Genomic DNA, 21927 nt, shown 5'->3' with positions numbered 1-21927 from the left:
TCCTTTTATTGGTTTAACACGGTGCGTGTTGGAGAATTAGCCAGGCTGTTGCCGCTGTAAAGGGACATTTGGACCGACAGAAGCTCGGTGACCGTCCAATCGGGTCGCACATGGTGCGAGCACGCTAGCGGCTCGTTCCGTACGAGCGCCGTCGAGGGTGAATTTCCCTGTTAGTTTGGACGATGTGGGTATTTAGGTAAATTGAAATTGGCAATCGACCCTTCCACACGTGGTCGACCTATTGGCGAGCTTCGGTCCGATAAGGGACCCATCGGCTGCGGAGTTATCCAGGGTGACGACCTATACATTCCGGGTGTTCGGTGGAGCCGACTCTACTGCTCCATCTCGTGGGCATGCTCGCAGCCGATACCCGGCTCCGCAACAATATATTATATATATATATATATATATATATATATATATATATATATATATATATATATATATATATATATATATATATGTATATATATGTATATATATATGTATATATATGTATATATATGTATATATATGTATATATATGTATATATATGTATATATATGTATATATATGTATATATATGTATATATATATATATATATATATATATATATATATATATTGTTGCGGAAATGGCCCTTAGTGCGTTATTAAATATAGGATTAGCCCAGATCCCCCATTAAATGCATGTTTAGCCAGATTGTTCGGTAATTGGACGTTACATATGTGTCGGGAGGTGTAGGAGGCTGTTCATTGTTCATATGGTGGTGGTGTACCAAGAGGTTCTTCTCCTTCCTTCCCCTCTCCGAACGAGTCCCCGCCCAGCGCTCTGAGAGGAGCCAGTCGGTGGCCTGGAGAAGCGAGCGCCGGGAAGGGAAGGTGGAACTGAAAGCGCCGAGGTGGGGCGATCGGCTGTACAAGGGACGGCTGTGTCTCTTTGCGATCTGCTTTCGTGAGGAGCGAGCCAAAAGAAAGGCAGGGAAGGGACTGCATGAGGTCTGTCTGCCATTGGCTGGGAGAGAAACTGCCTGAGTGTCGAGTCGGGCGATCGGCTTTGTGGAAAGTGGTTTTGGCCGGCTGTTCCTCCTAGGCCATGGACCCAGCCTGCGGAGCCCAACACCTCGATTTGGCCTTGTCTGGTGAACAAGCCAGGCCTGGATTCGTATGCTGGACCTTGTGAAAAGCCAGCTGGAGCACACCGTGGGCCTTCCGCTCTTGTGCCGTCGACCTTACGGGGGGCTGAACGCGCTGAGGCTGCGTGCGTGGGCGGTACGACAAAAGGACGACGCCGCCATTTTGCCACGCGGCGCGTTTGAGCTTGGGCGCTCAAATCCGTTGACATCAGCTTGTCACGAGCCACATTCGTGCCTTTGACACGTTTCCTCTCGTCCATGAAGCATCACCAAGTACTTTGTGTCTTGTCTGCATGTTGTCTTAGGTTTATCTCGCTAGGGTTCCTTTGGAAACCTGTAGCTCTCTCGTTAAGAACGGGTTATAGATTAATTATAACAGTGTCTTGGATACTTTGCTTGTGTTGTGTTCCCCGGTATGTCCCCAATAAATCTGGCTGAGTTATACGAGATTTGCCGCCTTGAATTTATTTGTGCCGCGCCGAGGAACGATCCGCTCGATTTGGATATAAAACCAAAATGGTTACGGACTGTGAGACTCCGCTCGGTCTCTGACAAATCCTGTCTGTAACCGGGGTCTATTTCCCCATCTGGCAAGGCACAGGTGTATTTTGGTATCGCGATCTGAGGCGCGTAACCCGAGACCTGTGCCGAGCCAGCCGGCGTTATAACCCTGGAGACTGCGGTGCTGTTAAGTGACACCGAATCTTCTACATTTGGCTGTCAAGAGTTAGGTGCGAATCCCGAAGTGTGTGTGTGTGTGTGTGTGTGTGTGTGTGTGTGTGTGTGTGTGTGTGTCTGTGTGTGTGTGTGTGTGTGTGTGTGTGTGTGTGTGTAGAGAGTAGAGAGTAGAGAGTAGAGAGTAGAGAGTAGAGAGTAGAGAGTAGAGAGTAGAGAGTAGAGAGTAGAGAGTAGAGAGTAGAGAGTAGAGAGTAGAGAGAGAGAGAGAGAGAGAGAGCGAGCCTGGTGTTGGCGCAGTGGTTAGGGCAGCGGCTTGGGATCCAAAAGGTCCTGAGTTCAAACCCCGTTGGGCCACTGATTGAATACACCAGGGGGTTGACTCAGCCTGTCATCCTTCCGAGGTCGGCAAAATGAGTGCCAGTGTACTGGGCCGGTGTATACCCCGGTTAAAATAGGTGTACCATATCCCTGTGTCATAAGAGGCGACCAGGGTTGCGTCAGGAAGGGCATCCGGCGTAAAACATGTGCCAAATCACTATGCGGATCATACGGATGATCCGCTGTGGCGACCCCTAAAGGGAGCAGCTGAAAGAAGAAGAAGAAGAAGAAGATATTATATATATACATGTCGGGAATTGTACCTTTTTCTATTAGCTTTGCTTTTAGAAGTCATTATATGTTATTTGCAGGCTTGGTGATAATCAAAGTATACTCTTGGCTGGCTGCTTGAGAAAAAGGACAATTAGAACAGTGTATGTAGAAAATGATTATGATTGACCTTGAGTAATCACAATGGAGCACTGTGAAAGCAAGACTAAGGAGTGAACCGTTACGTGCTCTTATCTCTATTTTGTTTCACCATTCCTGTAATGAAATGAGCCAAATGCTTGCAGCTGGTTAGGTTGAAAGGACAAATGTGAGATAAACATTTGTCCAAAGATAAAAGCGAGTATATAAGAGGGCAATATAACCGTCTCAGATAGTGACGGCACCCTCCGAGCATCCTACTGCAATTGATGTTACTGGTGTTGCCGTGCTCCGTGTGCATGTACCTTGGTAAATGATAATTAAACAGCCTTTCTCTCAAGTACAACTGATCTGTCCTCATACTTTGGTGAAGGGTGATCGAAGGTACGACATGTACATATAGATATATATATATATATATATATATATATATATATATATATATATATATATATATATATATATATATATATATATATATATATATATATATATATATATATATAGTTGCAGTTCTCGGAACCGCATGCATACAACAGATAGGTGTCGCGAGACAGTTATGCCATTAATATACATGTTGATAGACCCCTTTCTTTTGTTTAGTGGGCAAAACAAGGGAGTGCGTTGCGATGGTCTAATAGATAGATTTATTAAATCATTTTCCCTCCATTCCATTCCCACTTTTTCTTTTCTTTTCTTTCCTGGGATAAATCAGTCACAGGTGCTTTCACAGTAAGGTGGGCAAAACTGTCGCACCGCCATAAAGGGTCCGCTGTATCCGGAGTCTCGTTTTCCGGACAATCCCGAAACCCGACAGGTGCGGCGAGTCAAGTACGTGGGTGGGGTGCACCAACGTCTACCCGAAACCCGGCCCAAGCTGGCGGACCAGGCGAGGGGTCGGAGCCAGTCGGAACGCCCGACGCGGGTGATGACGTTGGATTCGGCATGGCTCCTCCCCCGAGCTCTATAAAAGACGGGGAAGCTCCTCAGTCTAAAAGTGTTATGTTCGGTGTGGACGTTTTCACACGGAGTGTTCCTGCTTCTCGACTCCGCCCACGTCTTGCCTCAACGGCCCGCCCTCTGCCTGGGTCCACCTACTGCTCCACCCTTGCCCTCTGGACTCCGCCCTTCTCCACTCAGACTCCTCCGTCAGAACACGATCTCCACACGTGCGGCTGTGGCCAGAACAACACGACTATTGTCGGGTACCGCACCACGGAGCAAACCTCCCCCAAAACGCCCAGGTACCGAAAGCTATAACCTCAACTCCCCTCCCTCCCTGGCTACAAAAGTCCCTTTTCATTGGGGTTTCTTTTTCTGTGCATGTGTTTGAGAGTGCTGGCACCTGTCTGCTAAGTAAACCTGTCAAATAACATTATTGTTGTTACTCTTATTAATCTCGCGTCAAGTCTGCAATGTGGCTGCTTTAGTAAGCTGATTGTATTATTGCCACACCCCATATCTCTCTCCTCTTTCCCTGCGCTACATAGCCAATAAATCTGTCAGACCACATACTTTTCCTCACTTGCTTGTTAATAAATAATTATCATTGGGAATGTTCCCAGCTCGCCTTTGTCTTTTCTCTCATTGGTCCGGCATGGTTCGAATCTAAGTTTAGCAGAGTCTTTATTCCCAACGATCCGTTCCTTCTAGCCGGTATGTCCTTGGCAGTGTCGCTCGACTGCATCCGATCCGGAAAAGTGATCCGATAGAGTGATCCGGTTCGGACAAGGCGTAGCGAGGGTGTAGTTCCTCGGTAATTAAACCACGTGGTTAATTAGGCAACCCAATTCCATAGACGGGAGGACCCTAGGTCACGAGGTTGAGTTATTGGCGTCCACGGTCGGTTAAGCGACCCGCCGCGTCATGGAATTATCCGTGAGCGACGGCCTACAATTCCGGGGAGTCTGGTGGGAATCGACATAGCATCCCCCACCTAGTGGTCTTCTCACCCGACCCCACAACAATCTATATACATATATAAACATACATATACATGTTAAAACCAGTCAGTACGTAAAAGATGTGTGGACCTTGAAAACGAAAACATATAAGATAATGTTGATGTGTGTGATTAATTTGCATAAAAAATTGGCTCCCCTTCAAATGAACTTTTCTAAAGGATGACTTGGTTCCTCGAAAGAACAAAAGGGTCATGCAGCATGCACATGAGATTTTTTTTGAATGTGCCTTATTGTCCATCGTCTGGCATTTTCCACAAGACATAGAATGTCCCTTCTTTTCTGTTGTTTAGAATTTTCTACAGGCTATGCAATGTCCCTTCCTTTCTATAGTTAGCCACATGGAATACATATAAAGGGGCCTTTTCTATGCACCTGGCATTTTTCTCAAGATACATTACTATGTAAAAGTCTTCAGCAGACACTGCCGAAGACTTTTGCACAGTTATGTATGTATGTATTAGGGTGTTCCAAAAAAATGAAAGTTTGATTTTTGCTGCTCCCTGATTTTGCCTTTGCTCCAATACCCCATAAGAACTTATAGGTCAAAAATGAACAAAATTCCATGATATTTTAGGGTTCCTCAAGTTGGCACAATTATGTCCATTATGGAGAGGGCATTTTGCACTGCAAAGTCAAAAAGCTCATCTCGGTCTCCTTGGAAAAACGATTCTTTCATCCTATATGACTGCTGTGGTTTTTGAAAATATCAAACAACCATATTAATTGTGAAGTGTTCTGCGTTGGTAATATTCGACGGCAAGTTGTCAGTTACAGTTTGGCAAATTTCAACAATATTGTGCCAACTTGAGGAACCCCTAAACATCCTCCAATCTGCTTCATATTTGGTGTGTATGTTTCTACTGTCAAATGGAACAAAGGCACACCCAGGGAGCATGAATATTCATACTTTTATTTTTTTACCCTCTATTAAGAAGCACCTTAGTGTGTGTGTGTGTGTATATGTATATATATATATATCGATATCCTCAACAAATACTACAGTTCCCAAAAATAAAAATTAAAAAAAAGCACATGACACAATGAGCCAGGGTTATGGAAATGTGCTTTGGAATATCACATGGCAATGAAACCTTTCCCTGATCTGAACTTCACATCAATGGCATTGCTGCACCAACAATAATGAAGTGGTTTTGCCACGATTTTTATGAGGGCATGGTCTTTGCCTATCAATCCAATTAATAGCAAAGCACTCTGCCTAACTGGGCATAAAGGCTACACTCGGCTGATTCAGCCTGCGGCCTTTATCTGGAATTGGGAAAAGCTATATCCAGCCCTTGTCGATGGTCTAATTCTGTTTTCCCAAGAACGCCATGACTCAAACACAACACAACATTGTGTGGTCACTGAAATAATATAGGCACACCGGTTTTCTTACAACCCAGGTTGTACTCATGATCTCAGGAGGATACAACATTAAATAAGCATTGTGCCATGACAAAAAGACTGAAAATAATGAATATTGACCAGACCATTCTTTCCCACACTTCCCTCCATGGCTTCAAGTAGGCAGTACACCATGGCCACCTACCCCATCCTGACCCATGCTCTTTATTAGCCCCATTAACCCTTCCTAACCCAACCCCTTTACTTGCTTGTTTCAGGCTATCCTCCCCTTCTCTATCCCTCTTCCTTTCTTGGTAATTTTAATATTCACTTGATGGTTCTGCCCAATTATGACCCTCTACCCCTCTGTCAATTCAACTTTGCCCTTTCACAAGCCTCATTCTTGTAGAGAGAAAAAACAATTCTCAGTCATAAGTAAACGTTCACCTTTTGATATTTGTGAAGAGTTTTGAATGATAATATGCATACATTTCCACAATGGAGACAGCAGTGATGTGGAGGAACACATCTTCCTGTCCTTCCACATGAACGTGTCCAACTCTTAGGTCTCTTGGAAAGTAACTTGTAAATTTCAGCACAATCATGACCAGTACACGAGCCTCCTCCTGTCGTGGATGTTGTTACCATCACAAATTATTGCACACCTCCGTCCCTCCCTATTCCATCTCCAGGTACTGCACGATGTCATCACCGAGCGCTGAAGGCCTTCAATGTCCAGTGATAACACACACCGAAAGAGCACACTCAGCTTTCAGTCAGTTTGTTTGTGACTTGGCAATTTTTTTTTATTTTTCCAAAAGTATGTTGATCGCTTCCATTTGTTTGTCTGTCCGCTCACCTGTAATCACCTCCAGGTCACAATTTTAAACCGATCTTCATGAAACTTCACCAAATGATAGTTGATTGTCCAACAGAATCCTATAATTTATTTCTGAGGTCGAAAGGTCAAAAGGTTATCATAGGCTAAAGGTCAACAACTTATTCCAGTTTCAAAAATAGTCAATTTTCATCCGATTGACTTGAAATTTGAAGAGGATTTATATTTCAGGTCACTGAATTCAACCAGCCAATTATCTTTTAGGTCAACATCGACCAAAAGGTCAACAAAGGTGGTATTTCAAAAATCTTCAATTCTTATCCAATCGACTTGAAAAAACAAAATAAAATAAAAAATATCTCGACCATTAGGAGGTGATGACGCATCAGAAGAGAACGTCCAATCAGAATTGATTAGATTTTGGTGAAGATCTGGATCCGGATCCAACTATTAGAATTTTTTTTAATTGATTCTTCACCATTGAGAGAGAGGGGCCAAAAATGATACATAGCACGATATCTCAAAACGTTTTGGTCGGTTTTGGACAAAACTTGGTGGACATATTGGGTATGACGAGGAAGAATTAATTCAATTTTGGTGAAGATCCGAATCCGGATCTGGATAAGAGTTTTATTTAATTTTTAAAGTGATTCTTCACCATTGAGAGATGGGGCTAAAAACAATATTATATGATGTCTCAAAAAGTTGTGGACAGATTTGGATGAAACTTGGTGGATGAGTTGGGAAGGTTACAAGAACAAGCCGATTCGATTTTGGTTGAGGTCCGGATTCAGATCCGACCTATCAGTGGGATACAAAATGTAAACTGTTCAGCCTGGCGAACATATGCACTCTAACGAGTGCTGTTCCCTTTCTCCAAAGTGTCACTATGAGTGATTTTTCATTTGTCTGTTTGTCCAAGCGATCTCAGCAATGCCTCGACCTAGGAAGCTGAAATTTGGGCACAACAGTGAACAAGTGCTTTGGGAATAATGGTATTTTTATTTTTTGATTAATCAATTAATGACTTGATTATTATAGATTTATTAATTAATTAATTATTTTCTTATCTTATCTGGGCAATATCTCAGGCACTTTTTGAGCTTGAAAGCTGATATTTGGACATGACAATGACCAAATAATTTTGCTTTTAACGGTATTTTTAATTTATTGATTAATCAATTATGTAATTTTTCGATTAATTACTTCATTAATTCATTTCCACAAAGTTACAGATGCTGATGAAACAGTGGTGGTTTAGGTATGCTATTAGCCAAATGATTAAGAAATTAATTATTTTGCGATTATTATTATATATATTTATTACACAATAAATAAATCAACAAGCCGGTAGTCGACGAGGGATTCGCGAGGATCGAAGCGCTGGATACGATGCTTTTCATTCTGACTGATCCACCAACGAAGATTCATTGCCAAGACGTATTGGTTCACATACAATTGTTCCTCTGCCTGGCAAGATTTTTCCTATTGCGTATTTTGCCAACTGGCACTCCTCATAAAAATGACGGTAAATAAACACCCTATTTTTGAAGGACTACCCTTTGAAAAATAATCGGTTTGCTGGTTTGTGCTGTGGAGCCTCGGGTTGCAGACACACACACACACACACACACACACACACACACACACACACACACACACACACACACACACACACACACACGAAAAAACCGATAAACTTCTCTCAATGCTCTTATTTGACCACACCTCCTGAACCACACAATATTTTTCATAAGCCACACCCACTTTAAATAATTGGAGGTGGTGTGTGGGTCGTGGAATAGTTTACGGTAAAGAAATAATTAAAGGTGGTGTGTGGATCGTGGAATAGTTTACGGTAAATAAATAAATAATTGGAGGTAGTGTGTGGATCGTGGAATCGTTTTCAGTAAATAAATAATTAAAGGTGGTGTGTGGATCGTGGAATCGTTTACGGTAAATAAAGAAATAATTGGAGGTAGTGTGTGGATCGTGGAATCGTTTTCGGTAAATAAATAAATAATTAAAGGTGGTGTGTGGGTCGTGGAATCGTTTACGGGAAATAAATAAATAAATAAATAAGGTGGTGTGTGGGTCGTGGAATCGTTTTCGTTAAATAAATAATTGGAGGTGGTGTGGGTGGGGAATCGTTTTCGGTAAATAAATAAATTATCGGTTTGCTGGTTTGTGCTCTGGAGCCTCGCGTTGCAGACACACACAGACACACACACACACACACACACACACACACACACACACACACACACACACACACACACACACACACAGTCGATATTTTTTCAGTCAAAATATTATATCTAAATAGAAAAATTGCAATATGGACTATTATTATTATGAGTCGTATGGTTTATTTAAACATGTCAGTGTATTCCTTGACCCCCAAAACATAGGGTTTGCCACTGAAGTGGGGTTCATATCTTGGTTTTGGCCGAGTTGCGGCCAAAAAACGGTTTTGATGGCGGCCATTTTGAATTTTGCTCCTAAAAAAAAAATTGCTCAAGCGTGACAAAGTGGCATCACTCGGATTTGAGTTTAGTATAGTCTATGTTACCAGAATCTGCAATAAAATTGTGTATGTACTCCAAAACACACCTCGGGTAAAATTCCAGTTCTGCATCCAGACTAACACGATCAAAACTTGTAAGATAAGTAATTCACAGTTATTGCACAATGACAACATGAGGATGATTGACCATGACTTTGGTTTATTAAACGTGGAATAAAGTACCATATAATCGATTAATACATTAGACAGATATATTTTTATATTGTTAGTAATTAATCCCAATAAGCAATTATTACCAGCTTTTTGCATGTGCTGACAATTAAACTGGCAAAATAAAAATAGACAACAAAGGTAGTGGAACAACAAGCAAATAGTTGTGCAATTCCTGGAAAACCAAAATATCAAGGCTCGATGGAATTGTCAGATGATGAGCTGCACAATATGGAGATGATTACCTGTCAAAGGTTACATCCAAGTTCTGTTGGACCCCAACATTTGCGAGGGATGCGTACCTGCAAAATGTTGCAAATGTCGAGGCATTGTTTCAATGGGAAGAGGGGGATAGGTTCTCGGCGGAAAGTGATTGATAAGGGAAAATCAAAAATCCAGTGAAAAACCATGAATGCCACCCCCCCCCCCCACCTCCCAAAAAAATGTTAAGACGTGAAGCACAGAGCTGCAAATGCAGAAGTGGGTCAGAAAAACCACGAAAATGCTTTAAAAGAAAAAAAAGCCATGAATACGCCCACAAAAAACCATGAATACGACCGCGAAAACAATAATAATAAAAAAAATAAAAACTGCGAATACGCCCGTGAAAAAAAAAAGTGAATATGCCCACAAAAACGTGAAAAAAAACAAATGCTAAAAAAAAGAACAGTAATAAAATTTAAAAACATGAATATGCATGTGAAAATGCGGAAAAAACAAGAATGCACCTGGAAAACGCTAAAAATAAAATAATAAAATAAAACACGAAATACTCGAGAAAAAAAAAAAATCAGCGGAAAAATGTGAAAACGGGATAAAATAAATAAATAAATATTTTTTTTAAAACTGCGAATACGTGAAGCATGGGGCCACAAATGTAGAAGAAGGTCACATTTTATGAATCACAAATACGCGGAGTCACGAATACCCGAACCGTGAAGGTCGGGGTCCGACAGTGCACAAGCGAAGATTTTTACCAAATTTGAGCCACCTTGATAGTCGAGTTAATTCCTGCTTCAGGGGCAAAGATAGCTCAGCTCAGATGAATGTGCACTCACCTGGATTCTAATCTTGATACAGTTATAAACGATCACACTGGTGTTTCACCTGAAGGGTGAGGCATCATTTGTGTGTGCCATCCCTTGAATAGACGTGAAGACAGAGGACCCACCTACCTTACCCCTCTAGCCCAGAAACTGGTCATTGGTGGACGTAAAAGATCCCATAATGTCTTTCATGAAGAGTGGGTGAGTTCGCTCCGGCACCTGCAACAATTTCCAAATTCCTGCAATCTCGGTCTCGTATCCTGTGATGGAGTGGCGACGCAGCTTGGATTGGTTCCAGCCTTGAAACCTGTCAACTTGTCATGAATGCCTCGAGCCCTCAGCTCCTTCATGAGTATGGGTCTCCAATATATATATACAGCTCTGGAAAAAATTAAGAGACCACTGCAAAATTATCGGTTTTTCTGGTTTTACTATTTATATGTATGTGTTTGAGTAAAATGAACAAGCCTGGTGTTGGCGTAGTGGTTAGGGTAGCGGCTTGGGATCCAAAAGGTCCTGAGTTCAAGCCCCATTGGCCGCTTGAATTAATACACACCAGGAGGTTGACTCAGCCTGTCATCCTTCCGAGGTCGGCGAAGTGAGTACGAGTGTACTGGGCCCGGTGTATGCCCCGGGTAGAATAGGTGTACCATATCCCTGTGTCGTAAGAGGCGACCAGGGTTGCGTCAGGAAGGGCAACCGGCGTAAAACCTGGGCCAAATCATTATGTGGATGATCCGCTGTGGCGACCCCTAACGGGAGCAGCCGAAAGAAGAAGAGTTTGAGTAAAATGAACATTTTTGCTTTATTCTATAAACTACTGACAACATTTCTCCCAAATTCTGAATAAAAATAGTCATTTAGAGCATTTATTTGCAGAAAATGACAACTGGTCAAAATAACAACAAAGATTCTGTGTTTTCAGACCTCAAATAATACAAACAAAACAAGTTCATATTCATTTTGAAACAACACAATACTAATGTTTTAAGTTAGGAAGAGTTCAGAAATCAATATTTTGTGGAATAACCCTGATTTAAAATCACAGAATTCATGCGTCTTGGCATGGTCTCCACCAGTCTTTCACATTGCTGTTGGGTGACTTTATGCCACCCCTGGCGCAAAAATTCAAGCAGCCCGGCTTTGTTTGATGGCTTGTGACCAGCCATCTTCTTCTTGATCATATTCCAGAGGTTTTCAATGGGGTTCAGGTCTGGAGATTGGGCTGGCCATGACAGGGTCTTGATCTGATGGTCCTCCATCCACACCTTGATTGACCTGGCTGTGTGGCATGGAGCATTGTCCTGCTGGAAAAACCAATCCTCAGAGTTGGTGAACAATGTCAGAGCAGAAGGAAGCAAGTGTTCTTCCAGGACAACCTTGTACGTGGCTCGATTCATGAGTCCTTCACAAAAACAAATCTGCCCGATTCCAGGCTTGCTGAAGCACCCCCAGATCATCACCGATCCTCCACCAAATTTCACAGTGGGTGCGATACACTGTGGCTTGTAGGCCTCTCCAGGACGCCGTCTAAGCATTAGACGACCAGGTGTTGGGCAAAGCTGAAAATTGGACTGATCAGAGAAGATGACCTTACTCCAGTCCTCTACGGTCCAATCCTCATGGTCTTTTGCAAACCTCAGCCTGGCTCCTCTTTGCTTCTCATTGATGAAGGGCTTTTTTCTGGCTTTGCATGACTTCAGCCCTGCCCCAAGGAGCCTGTTTCGAACCGTCCTCGCCGTGCACTTAACCCCAGCTGCCGTTTGCCATTCTTTTTGTAGGTCACTTGATGTCATCCTACGGTTGTTGAGACATTTGAATGAGTTGGCGGTCATCCCGGTCAGTGGAAAGTAGTTTTCGCCCTCTGCCAGTCTGTAGCTTTGTTGTCCCCAATGTCTGCTGCTTGACCTTGTTCTTATGAACCGCCGTCATTGAAATTTTAAGGATGGAAGCAACGTGACGCGCACTGTATCCCTCTGCCAGTAAAGCCAGTATTGAACCCTTCTTTTCCTCACTCAAAACATTTCTTTTCAACTCTTTTGGCATGGTCAATTGTTGTTTTTTTATTCCAATTACTTTTGAGGTACTACTTGCACTGTTTTTGCCATCCAGCTGGTCCTATTGCAAGAGGATAGTTATGACCACAGCAGTGGTGTTTATACTTTTCCTTGTTAAATAAGATTGGGTTCAGGTGATCACCTAATCAGTACCTCACAGGTAGAATGAGGTGTGCCTGTGTTGGAATTCAACAGACACTGGAATGGAATGGCTGCCATACATGTGGAGATGCTTATTTAAATTTTTTTTGGAGTTATCTCTTATTTTTTTTCCAGAGCTGTATATATATTGTTGCAGATCTGGAAGCCATGAGCACACAGACATTCAGGTTCCGAAGATTAGTTATCTCGGTAAGTACGTGTTTTGTAGATAGTCCTTTTCCCTTGTTTAATGGGTAAATAAAGGCGCTGCGATTTTTATTAGGAAAACCCCATCTTCAGCGACAGCCGCAAAATGCCCGTTGGTGGTGGACATGCTGCCAGAACAGCGAGCATCCCCTGCGCGCTCAGTAGGTGAAAGGTGAAGCCCCCACCCACCAAACCCTCCGCTCCTGGCATTCTGTGCGCGCTCAGTAGGTGAAATGTGAAGCCCCCACCCACCAAACTCCCAGGTATATCTATCTATCTATACCTCGACTATCGAGGTATAAACTCCCAGTATTTCTGTCCGCGCGAATAATTAGGTACATCGATAATTCGGCGATCGACCCTGTAGCGCGTGGACAGAACTGGCTAGTTTATGATACGTTGAGGCATCCGTGACTGGATTTTGGGGTTGGTCCGGAAAGTCACGACTGAATTGCGGCCTTCGGTGGACGTGCGACCGCGATTTGGCTAGAATGGTCGTCCACACGCCGAACGCGGCGGAAACCACAACACTGTTGTCAGGAAGTGGGATGCGAACCCATCCACCTCCGTAAATTTGCAGGTTTGAATCAACATTGGTGTCCGAGAGCATGATTCAAACCCCTCCATCTCCAAACGAAATTAAGGGAACCGGATGAAGGGTGTGCAAAGCGAGCCTCTGGTTCCATTAAATTACGAGCATTTCAAATTTATTCTGGATACGCAAAATGGCAGCTCAAGGCAAGCAGGGGCAGGAGGGAATATATTTAGATATAGAATCTATAGCCCAGAACAAAATCACCGTGCAGGACACTCCCATGCAGGAGCCTTCCCCACAACCGAACCCAGAGCCCGAAATGGACACAGCGGCGGCTTTTGACACCCCCCCCGTCAAATTCCCTCCCCGGTCCCCAGTGAAACCGTGACCGATCCTTCCTGCTGGAGTCATCGGGCGTCGAAATGTTGATAAAAATGATACAAAATATGCAAAGCGAAATGAAAAACAAAATGGATGCAAATGTGCAACAAATGCAAAACAAAATTAAAGATTAAATGAAAGAACATGCAAAAGAAAAGAAAAACAATATGGATGCACACACGAAGGCAATGAAGGGTGAAATGCAGAGCATGGGGCGAGGCCTGCAGACGGGCATAATGGCGATTGCGCGCGACGAAGCGCGGACGGTTGAGCACAAAATGGCGGCGCCACGTGTTGGAGCGAATGAGCTGGGGGGGGAGTGTGGATTGTGTCCGGCCCACAAAGGAGACGGGTGAGGTCATGACGCGTGACGCAGTCACCACGTGTAGGACGAGACACGTGGAGGCGACCACGACGGAAAAATTAATGGTGACGGAGACGCGAATAATACAGGGAGAAACTAATAAATACGAGGAGACGACACAGGAATTAAAAGTAATAACAGAGAAAATAACAACAAAGACAACGGAAACAGGGACACGGGAGATAGAGGTTGAATTGGACGGGGTGAAAGACGAGCACACACAGGTAGAGGTAATGGAGGATAATGGGGGTGAGCTGGCGGAATGTTGTGAACCGGTGCGAGCAGCAGGATAGCCTCCTCCAGGAACAAGGGGAGGGAACATGCCCCCTTGAAGCGGATCGCGACCAGGTGGGTTCGGTCGCGCCATCCGAGTTAGATGGGGCTCATGGTGTGAACGGGTACACGCAGAGTTTGAGGGGGTACGGAGGCCCCGGGAGCGCTTGTGGTGGCGCAAATCCCCAACGTGGTTGTCCCGGTGTGTGTGGTTTCGAAATGTGCACTGAAACGTATGCATAGCGTGAGCAAAATAGCACGCGTGAGTGAAAGGGCATGTGCGAGAGGAACCACGTGTGTGAGAGAGAGCGGTATGAGAGGGAAATGGTGGTTGGTATGCGGGAAAATGCAACCGCATGTCCGAGTGAAAGTGTCATGGCAATGTGTGTAAGCGTCGTGGCACGCGGGAGTGCGTGCGTTGAATGGTGACGGAGACAGCGCCAGACGAGGGACAAGGGCCGTGTGGCGGCCGTAGCTGTTTTGGTGACCGTGCCGGATTTGCACGGCAGCGCGCACGAGGTCCGTGCCATGCTTTGCACGAGGCCGCCACGTGCGCGCCTACGCAAGTGAAATCTGGTCAGGAAACGCCTGCGGTGGATACAAGCCGACCCCGCGGACGGACAGAAGTTAGGCTGGAAATTGTGAATTTGGATCGGACGGGTTCTCCAGGCGAGCGTGTGTGTAAATCTCCGTGTGGCCTGCGCCGCGCGTTCTGTTCGCAGAGCTCGCGAAGCAGTTTCCCCGATGCGTTACACATGCCCCGGCTTGCTCAAGAAATCGCGCAGGTTCGGGGTGCGAGTGACGTCATCGGGGATTCCGCGGCGCGAGTTACGGACGAGCAGAGCACATGTGCTCACGTGGGGAACCCCTCAAAACGCGAGGCTTGCTTGTGATGCGCAGTGACTGCACGCATGGTTGGAATCCGGCAGAAGGGAAATCTCTGCCGGATGTTACCGTCCAAGAGGAAAGGACGAGGAGCGCGAAGCTCGAACAGCTGCCATGACGTCATGGGAAAAGAGCGCAGGTTGTGAGTTGCCGCGCTGGTGCACATAAAAAATAAGAGAAAAGCAAGCCTCGCCACTTCGGGTAAACAGGATTCCTGGGCAGGGGGTGGGAGACCCCCCTGCTTAGGGCACAGGAAACATTAGTTAGCAGGAAGGGTTAGTTTAGATAGACCGGCTTCATGGGGCAGGGACAAGTCCTCATGGGGCCCATGGAATGGTTAGTTAGAGGGGATGTTCGGTTAGATTTAATATGAAAAAGGGATTTTGATGACATTGACAGACTTTGAATGTGTAGAGGGGACGTAGCTTAGCTACGTAGATTAAATGGAAGGTGCTATAGAGTAAGGGACGAAGAGAGAGCACGAGGTAGCTAGGGGATTTTGTAAGAAGAATGGCAGTGTTCAGCGATGTGAGAGATGAGAATTCAATGGAAACACGTTGAGTGAGAGGGCCAGTGGGCCTGTGTGAATGGAGTGAATGTGGTATGCATGGTGCGATGAGTGATTGGGGAAGGAGTGATTCCCACCTAAGGGACCCTGGGGTCAGAGTAATGTTAGTTAGGCCTAAGTCACATTTGCTCTACGGCGAAGATACGGCGGCCGTATGCCCTCTGAATTGTCAGAAACGTGCGGCGGCAGAGTTTCTGCAGTGGCCTCAGGGTAGCCCTACGCCATTTGGCTACATTTTACAGGCCGTAGGGGTCGCCATGGAATTATAACTTTTTTCATTTCTACGTTCGCCGTAGCAATTCGACAAGCCGAAACAAAAGAACTGGTTTAAAAAAAAAATAAAAATAAAAATAAAAAAGGGGGATGGACAGAGACAGGCAAAAGCAATAGGTTGGGGGGAGACAGTGCCTTCAGAGTGGCCGGCACTACCGCACTCCCGAGCCACAAACCTCATGGAATGAGACAAGAGGCCGGCCAGCTTCATATGCCGGCCTGTTTGTGCTACAGCGGTCTGTTCCGGCCTTGCCATGACTTGTCTGCCTGCCTCTACCTTGACCCCATGCCTGCTACCCTTGTTTGCGTTTGCCCCTGTGTCCATCCATTGCCATATGCGCCAGGATCGTCACACAAGTTGCAAAGACTGCCCTGCAGGCAGCCGCACACGGGGACTGCATTGGTGCAGCCCGTGCACCGTTTTGTGTTTGCTTGCATCATCCATCTTATTCATGTCAAGGGGGAAGCCTGGGACTGCATTGGGCAGCTGGCTACCTTCTTGTTCCTGCATCGGGAGCCAGAGACTGCATTTGGCCAGCCTGGCTACCTCTTCAAATGGCCTGTGGGATGGCATATGGCATGCCGGGTTAAGGTGAGTTGCCTCCAGCAGCTGAAGACAAAGAAGAAGGTTCAGTGACAGACAACGGGGCCTTTTGAACAGGCCCCAAAGACATCCGACCTTCAGCTGCGGTGCGCTCACCCTCACATATACTGATTAACATTTGCCATGCCCTTTATCCCCACAGAGTCCATCGGTCCTGGGCCATGGTTTAGTGTAAAATTATAAGGTTAAGGTAAAAATTGTAAACGAGTTTTGCTGCGCCTGCATGTTTGTCGTAGCGCCGGCAATGTAGATAAGTTGTGCGAATGAGTCTGTGCGAGTTTGTTTCGTCAGTTACGCAGCGCAGTAGGTTATTTATTTTTGGGACACGGATACACAAAATGTCGCACTCAGGGATCCGTAGGTAAAATGTACTAGAGGAAAACTTACACATACTGGTCACACGGAAATTTGACGACTCGGCACGAGTCTGTAAAAAGGAGGGGGTAGTGTTGCGGATCTGGAAGCCATGAGCACACAGACATTCAGGTTCCTAAAGATTAGTTATCTCGGTAAGTACGTGTTTTGTTGATAGTCCTTTTCCCTTGTTTAATGGGTAAATAAAGGCGCTGCAATTTGTATTAGGAAAACCCCATCTTCAGCGACAGCCGCAAAATGCCCGTTGGTGGCGCACATGCTGCCGGAACAGCGAGCGTCCCGTGCGCTCAGTAGGTGAAAGGTGAAGCCCCCACCCACCAAACCCTCCGCTCCCGCAATTCTGTGCGGACTCAGTAGGTGAAAGGTGAAGCCCCCACCCACCAAACCCTCTGCTCCCGGCATCCTCCAATCCTCCACGCGCTAGCGGTGGGGGGGGGGGGGGGATGGAATGCGGGCGTGTTCAGACTGCATCCGCGAGCTGAATTCCTACCGAATATGGGCATAAAAACAGCCAGCGGGGGGAATGGAATGAGTCAGCCCCCACCGACAGCGGATGAGTCACGCGGGAAGCGAGGCACGCCCTTCAGAAATAAAAAGGAAAGAGAAGGACAGAAACAGAGCTCTTTTTTACCAGCTTAGCTTACACGAGCTTCTTCGAGCTTTTGAGCTTCGAGCTTCAAGCTTCTTGTTGGTTCTCCGGGCGTGGACCTCCTGTCGTCCTTCGCGGCTGGTCCTCCTGTTGTTCTGGAAAGTGCACACGGAGGGTCTTCTCCCGCCAGCCTTCGCTCGCTTGGACCATCCGGATCGTGCTGGGGGTCCAGTAGGCCCCAGGGACCTGGTCCTCGAAGACCGCATGAGGCGGGCAGGTCTGAGATAGGTCCTAATAAAGACCAGCTGGTCTGATCATTTGTGTGTGTGTGTGTTCGTGGCACCGGTCCAATAAGTAGTGAATTGTATAAGTGTCTGTATATACTTGCATTTCTTATACTCGGCTGTAGGCTTTTGCTCGTGTCCTGTCCCCATCCCCCCCCCCCCATTGATTGCTTACGTGCCGAAATGCAAATAAATGCCCCATTGTTTGAATGTCAACCTGCTCGTTGCATCACTTTCTGCCATGGTGCGCTCGGGATATTAACTGGCGATTAAGGCCGATAAAAGTGATCATTTGGTCCGACGGGATTTGGCAATTTATAACCGCTCGGTTTAGCATACGGAACGAGCCGCTTCAGCGGCTCGTTTTCGTGCAGGTCCCGTCGAGGTATAAACTCCCAGTATTTCTGTCCGCGCGAATAATTAGGTACATCGATAATTCGGCGATCGACCCTGTAGCACGTGGACAGAACTGGCTAGTTTATGATGCGTTAAGGCATCCGTGACTGGATTTTGGGGTTGGTCCGGAAAGTCACGGCTGGATTGTGGCCTTCGGTGGATGTGCGACCGCGATTTGGCTAGAACGGTCGTCCGCACGCGGCGGAAACCACAATATACATATACATATACATATACATATACATATATATATATATATATATATATATATATATATATATATATATATATATATATATATATATACACATATATATATATACATATACATATACATATACATATATATATATATATATATATATATATATATATATATATAATAATGGTGTTACGAAGTGCTGACTTAGACCAACGCCGTGATGATAATACCTTGAGAGGGTGTCTGGGCACAATGTCGAGATTCTCCTCAGTGAGAGCTGGTATCTGCGAGTCTCTCGATCTATAAGAAGCCCCTGATATCTATTTTCTCCACACATGCATCGAATCAGCTTTTATATTATGACCTATGGGCCCACCTTCCAACAAGCAGCTGGTCCCATAATTGGCAATCCTCTCCCTTAATTGGCTGAACCCCTGCAAAAGCATTCTGTCCCTCTCCAGGGCCCTCTAAAGATTACTATACTGTCCTGGCCTGTAGTCCTTGGCCAAACAGCCCATGTTGGAGTCGTTCCTTAGACATACGGTGAACTTCACTTGTACAGAAGGTCTTACACGACAAGTTCTTACAATATACTGCTCCATGATGACCATTCGCTGCCCCCTTGGTGCACATATTACATACTAGCAAATACCACCTGTCACTTTGCTGACGGGAACACTGGGATGAGGGGGGAGATAGAGAGGGAAGGAGGGAGATAGGGAGGGGTGTGGGAGAGTGAGGAAGGGGGGGGGTTGGTAAGGCAGTGTGAGGTGAGAGGAAGGAAAGGCAGACGTGCGGTGGAGCGTTAATTATGATTCATACCATCTCATCAAAATTATTCTGCATCGAATAACAATGAAGATTGAAACAAAATAATGTCTGAAATCCATTTTCTACCGCTCATGCTATAAATACCACCCAGAGACAAACAACGCCTGAACATGTCCAGAAATAAACACAGTCCAGAGACAAACACCACCAGGACGCGTCTGGAACCAAGCTGTCCGGAGACAAACACTGCTCGGACACGTCTGGAGCCAAATTCCTTCTGGACATAAACACCACCTGAACACAAGCTCCTGTCTGGACAAAAACACTGCCCAGACATGTCCAGAGACAAACTCCGATCCAGACATAAACACCGCCCAGACACGTCCGGAGACAAACTCCCATCCGGACACAAACTCCCATCTGGACACATCCAGAGACAAAACTCCATCCAGACATGTCTGGAGACAAACCCTGCCTGGACATAACCTCCGTCCAGACACATATGGAGATACACAATCGGAGACAAACTCATGTCCAGATATAAACACCATCCGGATGCGTCCAGAGCCAAGCTGTCCGGAAACAAATACTGCCTGGACGGGTCCGGAGATGAACTCCTGTCTGGACATAAACACCGCCCGGACACGTCCAGAGACAAACTCACATCCGGAGACAAACCCCACCCGGGTTTGTAACCACCGTCCACATAACCACTTCCAGACACATAGGGAGATAACCACTGTCCAGACATAACGACCGCCCTGATACGTCCAGAGACAGAGACAGAGTCAGAGACAGAGAGACAGAGAAGGTGGGGTGGGGGGTATGGAAGTTAGCAGAGAGAGGATATGTTATGCTTTGTGAACAAAACACACAAACACGCACGCACGTACTGTATCAGTGTGATTACTAACTACAGTACGTACCGTATCAGTGTGATTACCAACTACAGTACGTACCGTATCAGTGTGATTACTAACTACAGTACGTACCGTATCAGTGTGATTACCAACTACAGTACGTACCGTATCAGTGTGATTACCAACTACAGTACGTACTGTATCAGTGTGATTACCAACCACAGTATGTACTGTATCAGTGTGATTACCAACCACAGTACGCACTGTATCAGTGTGATTACCAACCACAGTACGCACTGTATCAGTGTGATTACCAACTACAGTACGTACTGTATCAGTGTGATTACCAACTACAGTACGTACTGTATCAGTGTGATTACCAACTACAGTACGTACTGTATCAGTGTGATTACCAACCACAGTACGTACTGTATCAGTGTGATTACCAACTATAGTACGTACTGTATACAACACACAAACCTTGAGTATCTTTCACCAAAAAACAGTTATTTATATCGACGTTTCAGGGAGATGATCACAAACATTAATCTTCATAAACAGCGGCGTGTGATTGGTGGAAAAAAATTGTCTCGGTAATTTAAAAAATACATTAATATGATAAATGGCTCGGAAATCGGGTTTTATCAAATATATTTTGTTTTGAAACTCACAAAGAGAAACAAATAAACTTTACAAACAAATCAGATAATTAAATACTTTATAAACAGACACGAGGACAAAGGAAAACCTGTTAGAACGTCCATAAAGATCCCGGGATGAAACTTCACCCCAACGGCACCAGTAACGGGCACCACGGCATGTCCACGGAGTCCGTACAGATCGACATCTACCCACATGTACCACGTCCGTGTGTGCTGTGTACGTACCTCTACTTCTACCTCTACCTCGGAGTCACTGTCGACTGTTCATCCCGATCAGGACACCAACTGGACTGTACAGCTTGTTAAGTGGCTTAAGCACTCCAGCAAGCGCTCCGACGGAACGTCCGGCTTGACAAGCGATTACCAATTGCCGTTGATAAAACGATGCATCTGGAAACGCCGATGTAATGTCCGAATCGGATAAATCAACACTTTTTTCAGAGTCGGAACTGCTGATACTTTCAAATCTGGATCTTACATTTAGTAATAATATTTGGTTTAACAGATTCTCTCGGTTATTCACATTCGTAAACTAAATAAAGCCACGAACGCTGACGTCTCCGGGTGTTAATAAGCATTGTAACATACCCGGCGATTCGTAGCTATGATGAACAGGTATTCGATAATATAAGGAAAATGGGAAAGAAACTTTATCGTTAAGAAATCGTTGCGGCCTGTGGCGAGGCGAGGCGAGGCGAGGCGAGGCGAGGCTGAAAAACATGGCGGCTTCAGACCCCAGCGAGGTTACCAAGGAAACGCCTTAAGACCCCAGGCAGTGAGGTGGCCGAGGATCGCCTGTTAAAGGATATAATTAAATAAGGCTGTTAATTATCTTCAAAAGGGATGTTTTAATTAACTCAAACACATAATTTACACTCTTACACTTCCTTGGAGTTCCCTTAGCATGCATACAAAGTTTCAGGCTGCTCGGTTTTATGGTTTTGGAGTTATGGAGGACAGACACACACACACACACACACCATGCACGCACGCACGCACACACACACACACACACACACACACACACACA

The 21927-nt window shown here is 45.3% G+C and overlaps 1 long non-coding RNA gene across 1 annotated transcript in view; it reads right to left on the bottom strand.

Moving 5' to 3' along the window:
* LOC147019452 (uncharacterized) overlaps positions 1-21689 on the bottom strand; it is an 84288-nt gene extending 62599 nt beyond the window's left edge. Inside the window, exon 1 of the long non-coding RNA XR_015062011.1 lies at positions 21486-21689. This is a non-coding gene — a long non-coding RNA (uncharacterized LOC147019452). The remainder of the gene's footprint in view (positions 1-21485) is intronic.
* Between the last annotated feature and the right edge of the window lie 238 nt (positions 21690-21927).

This window comes from Eptatretus burgeri, chromosome 9 (genome assembly GCF_056783735.1).
Source record: "Eptatretus burgeri isolate ZD-2024b chromosome 9, Ebu_testis_v1, whole genome shotgun sequence".
Classification (NCBI taxonomy): domain Eukaryota; kingdom Metazoa; phylum Chordata; class Myxini; order Myxiniformes; family Myxinidae; genus Eptatretus; species Eptatretus burgeri.
Note: the sequence above shows the minus strand (reverse complement) of the source record. Positions and strands in the feature narration are given on the sequence as shown.